The sequence below is a fragment of the Callionymus lyra genome, unplaced genomic scaffold (assembly GCF_982586985.1).
Source record: "Callionymus lyra unplaced genomic scaffold, fCalLyr1.hap1.1 HAP1_SCAFFOLD_426, whole genome shotgun sequence".
Lineage (NCBI taxonomy): Eukaryota > Metazoa > Chordata > Actinopteri > Syngnathiformes > Callionymidae > Callionymus > Callionymus lyra.
The window spans coordinates 7,527-12,500 of NW_028258764.1; the positions used below are offsets into that span (position 1 = coordinate 7,527).

General features: G+C 63.6%; 1 non-coding gene across 1 annotated transcript; it reads right to left on the reverse strand.

The window, feature by feature from the left end:
* Positions 1 to 1,063: 1,063 nt before the first annotated feature.
* LOC148057881 (5S ribosomal RNA) lies at positions 1,064 to 1,182 on the reverse strand. The gene has a single exon (XR_015710332.1). It is a non-coding gene; the product is annotated as a 5S ribosomal RNA (ribosomal RNA).
* Positions 1,183 to 4,974: the final 3,792 nt, after the last annotated feature.

The window sequence follows — 4,974 nt, forward strand, 5'->3', positions numbered from 1 at the left end:
TCCCGGTTCTATTTTAGGTCACTTTTCTCACTTTCTGACCCACAAATAATGCCCCAAATGCCGCCGCCTGGTGGGGGGAACTGCCGCCTAGTCCCGGTTCTATTTTAGGTCACTTTTCTCACTTTCTGACCCACAAATAATGCCCCAAATGCCGCCGCCTGGTGGGGGGAACTGCCGCCTAGTCCCGGTTCTATTTTAGGTCACTTTTCTCACTTTCTGACCCACAAATAATGCCCCAAATGCCGCCGCCTGGTGGGGGGAACTGCCGCCTAGTCCCGGTTCTATTTTAGGTCACTTTTCTCACTTTCTGACCCACAAATAATGCCCCAAATGCCGCCGCCTGGTGGGGGGAACTGCCGCCTAGTCCCGGTTCTATTTTAGGTCACTTTTCTCACTTTCTGACCCACAAATAATGCCCCAAATGCCGCCGCCTGGTGGGGGGAACTGCCGCCTAGTCCCGGTTCTATTTTAGGTCACTTTTCTCACTTTCTGACCCACAAATAATGCCCCAAATGCCGCCGCCTGGTGGGGGGAACTGCCGCCTAGTCCCGGTTCTATTTTAGGTCACTTTTCTCACTTTCTGACCCACAAATAATGCCCCAAATGCCGCCGCCTGGTGGGGGGAACTGCCGCCTAGTCCCGGTTCTATTTTAGGTCACTTTTCTCACTTTCTGACCCACAAATAATGCCCCAAATGCCGCCGCCTGGTGGGGGGAACTGCCGCCTAGTCCCGGTTCTATTTTAGGTCACTTTTCTCACTTTCTGACCCACAAATAATGCCCCAAATGCCGCCGCCTGGTGGGGGGAACTGCCGCCTAGTCCCGGTTCTATTTTAGGTCACTTTTCTCACTTTCTGACCCACAAATAATGCCCCAAATGCCGCCGCCTGGTGGGGGGAACTGCCGCCTAGTCCCGGTTCTATTTTAGGTCACTTTTCTCACTTTCTTACCCACAAATAATGCCCCAAATGCCGCCGCCTGGTGGGGGGAACTGCCGCCTAGTCCCGGTTCTATTTTAGGTCACTTTTCTCACTTTTCTACCCACAAATAATGGCAAAAAAAAATGCTTACAGCACCCAGTATTCCCAGGCGGTCTCCCATCCAAGTACTAACTGGGCCCGACCCTGCTTGGCTTCCGAGATCAGACGAGATCGGGCTCATTCAGGGTGGTGTGGCCGTAAGCGAGGGAAGCGCTTGTGAAATGCCCCAAAGTGTTGAAAATGTTCCCCAGGCCCCTGGTTCCCCATCCCCGCAGGAGGAGGCTCCCCAGGCCCCCTGGTTCCCCATCCCCGCAGGAGGAGGCTCCCCAGGCCCCCTGGTGCAGGAGGAGGCTCCCCAGGCCCCTGGTTCCCCATCCCCGCAGGAGGAGGCTCCCCAGGCCCCCTGGTTCCCCATCCCCGCAGGAGGAGGCTCCCCAGGCCCCATGGTTCCCCATCACCGCAGGAGGAGGCTCCCCAGGCCCCCTGGTTCCCCATCCCCGCAGGAGGAGGCTCCCCAGGCCCCCTGGTGCAGGAGGAGGCTCCCCAGGCCCCCTGGTTCCCCATCCCCGCAGGAGGAGGCTCCCCAGGCCCCCTGGTTCTCCATGCCCGCAGGAGGAGGCTCCCCAGGCCCCTGGTTCCCCATCCCCGCAGGAGGAGGCTCCCCAGGCCCCCTGGTTCTCCATGCCCGCAGGAGGAGGCTCCCCAGGCCCCCTGGTTCTCCATCCCCGCAGGAGGAGGCTCCCCAGGCCCCCTGGTTCTCCATCCCCGCAGGAGGAGGCTCCCCAGGCCCCCATGTTCTCCATGCCCGCAGGAGGAGGCTCCCCAGGCCCCTTGGTTCTCCATCCCCGCAGGAGTAGGCTCCCCAGGCGCCCTGGTTCTCCATCCCCGCAGGAGGAGGCTCCCCAGGCCCCCTGGTTCTCCATCCCCGCAGGAGGAGGCTCCCCAGGCCCCATGGTTCCCCATCACCGCAGGAGGAGGCTCCCCAGGCCCCCTGGTTCCCCATCCCCGCAGGAGGAGGCTCCCCAGGCCCCCTGGTTCTCCATCCCCGCAGGAGGAGGCTCCCCAGGCCCCCATGTTCTCCATGCCCGCAGGAGGAGGCTCCCCAGGCCCCTTGGTTCTCCATCCCCGCAGGAGGAGGCTCCCCAGGCCCCTGGTTCTCCATCCCCGCAGGAGGAGGCTCCCCAGGCGCCCTGGTTCTCCATCCCCGCAGGAGGAGGCTCCCCAGGCCCCCTGGTTCTCCATGCCCGCAGGAGGAGGCTCCCCAGGCCCCCTGGTTCTCCATCCCCGCAGGAGGAGGCTCCCCAGGCCCCCTGGTTCCCCATCCCCGCAGGAGGAGGCTCCCCAGGCCCCCTGGTTCTCCATGCCCGCAGGAGGAGGCTCCCCAGGCCCCCTGGTTCTCCATCCCCGCAGGAGGAGGCTCCCCAGGCCCCCATGTTCTCCATGCCCGCAGGAGGAGGCTCCCCAGGCCCCTTGGTTCTCCATCCCCGCAGGAGGAGGCTCCCCAGGCCCCTGGTTCCCCATCCCCGCAGGAGGAGGCTCCCCAGGCCCCCTGGTTCTCCATGCCCGCAGGAGGAGGCTCCCCAGGCCCCCTGGTTCTCCATGCCCGCAGGAGGAGGCTCCCCAGGCCCCCTGGTTCTCCATCCCCGCAGGAGGAGGCTCCCCAGGCCCCTGGTTCTCCATGCCCGCAGGAGGAGGCTCCCCAGGCCCCCTGGTTCTCCATGACCGCAGGAGGAGGCTCCCCAGGCCCCCTGGTTCTCCATCCCCGCAGGAGGAGGCTCCCCAGGCCCCCTGGTTCCCCATCCCCGCAGGAGGAGGCTCCCCAGGCCCCCTGGTTCCCCATCCCCGCAGGAGGAGGCTCCCCAGGCGCCCTGGTTCTCCATCCCCGCAGGAGGAGGCTCCCCAGGCCCCCTGGTTCTCCATGCCCGCAGGAGGAGGCTCCCCAGGCCCCCTGGTTCTCCATCCCCGCAGGAGGAGGCTCCCCAGGCCCCCTGGTTCCCCATCCCCGCAGGAGGAGGCTCCCCAGGCCCCCTGGTTCTCCATGCCCGCAGGAGGAGGCTCCCCAGGCCCCCTGGTTCTCCATCCCCGCAGGAGGAGGCTCCCCAGGCCCCCATGTTCTCCATGCCCGCAGGAGGAGGCTCCCCAGGCCCCTTGGTTCTCCATCCCCGCAGGAGGAGGCTCCCCAGGCCCCTGGTTCCCCATCCCCGCAGGAGGAGGCTCCCCAGGCCCCCTGGTTCTCCATGCCCGCAGGAGGAGGCTCCCCAGGCCCCCTGGTTCTCCATGCCCGCAGGAGGAGGCTCCCCAGGCCCCCTGGTTCTCCATCCCCGCAGGAGGAGGCTCCCCAGGCCCCTGGTTCTCCATGCCCGCAGGAGGAGGCTCCCCAGGCCCCCTGGTTCTCCATGACCGCAGGAGGAGGCTCCCCAGGCCCCCTGGTTCTCCATCCCCGCAGGAGGAGGCTCCCCAGGCCCCCTGGTTCCCCATCCCCGCAGGAGGAGGCTCCCCAGGCCCCCTGGTTCCCCATCCCCGCAGGAGGAGGCTCCCCAGGCCCCCTGGTTCTCCATCCCCGCAGGAGGAGGCCCCCCAGGCCCCTGGTTCCCCATCCCCGCAGGAGGAGGCTCCCCAGGCCCCCTGGTTCTCCATGCCCGCAGGAGGAGGCTCCCCAGGCCCCTGGTTGGGAGAGGGGGAAAAAGAGCAAAGTGTTTAAAAATGCCCCAAAGTGTTGAAAATGTTCCCCAGGCCCCTGGTTCCCCATCCCCGCAGGAGGAGGCTCCCCAGGCCCCCTGGTTGGGAGAGGGGGAAAAAGAGCAAAGTGTTTAAAAATGCCCCAAAGTGTTGAAAATGTTCCCCAGGCCCCTGGTTCCCCATCCCCGCAGGAGGAGGCTCCCCAGGCCCCCTGGTTGGGAGAGGGGGAAAAAGAGCAAAGTGTTTAAAAATGCCCCAAAGTGTTGAAAATGTTCCCCAGGCCCCTGGTTCCCCATCCCCGCAGGAGGAGGCTCCCAAGGCCCCCTGGTTGGGAGAGGGGGAAAAAGAGCAAAGTGTTTAAAAATGCCCCAAAGTGTTGAAAATGTTCCCCAGGCCCCTGGTTCCCCATCCCCGCAGGAGGAGGCTCCCCAGGCCCCCTGGTTGGGAGAGGGGGAAAAAGAGCAAAGTGTTTAAAAATGCCCCAAAGTGTTGAAAATGTTCCCCAGGCCCCTGGTTCCCCATCCCCGCAGGAGGAGGCTCCCCAGGCCCCCTGGTTGGGAGAGGGGGAAAAAGAGCAAAGTGTTTAAAAATGCCCCAAAGTGTTGAAAATGTTCCCCAGGCCCCTGGTTCCCCATCCCCGCAGGAGGAGGCTCCCAAGGCCCCCTGGTTGGGAGAGGGGGAAAAAGAGCAAAGTGTTTAAAAATGCCCCAAAGTGTTGAAAATGTTCCCCAGGCCCCTGGTTCCCCATCCCCGCAGGAGGAGGCTCCCCAGGCCCCCTGGTTGGGAGAGGGGGAAAAAGAGCAAAGTGTTTAAAAATGCCCCAAAGTGTTGAAAATGTTCCCCAGGCCCCTGGTTCCCCATCCCCGCAGGAGGAGGCTCCCAAGGCCCCCTGGTTGGGAGAGGGGGAAAAAGAGCAAAGTGTTTAAAAATGCCCCAAAGTGTTGAATAATGTTCCCCGGCCTCCTGGTACCCCATCCCCGCAGGAGGAGGCTCCCCAGGCCCCCTGGTTGGGAGAGGGGGAAAAAAGAGCAAAGTGTTTAAAAATGCCCCAAAGTGTTGAAAATGTTCCCCAGGCCCCTGGTTCCCCATCCCCGCAGGAGGAGGCTCCCAAGGCCCCCTGGTTGGGAGAGGGGGAAAAAGAGCAAAGTGTTTAAAAATGCCCCAAAGTGTTGAAAATGTTCCCCAGGCCCCTGGTTCCCCATCCCCGCAGGAGGAGGCTCCCCAGGCCCCCTGGTTGGGAGAGGGGGAAAAAGAGCAAAGTGTTTAAAAATGCCCCAAAGTGTTGAATAATGTTCCCCGGCCTCCTGGTACCCCAT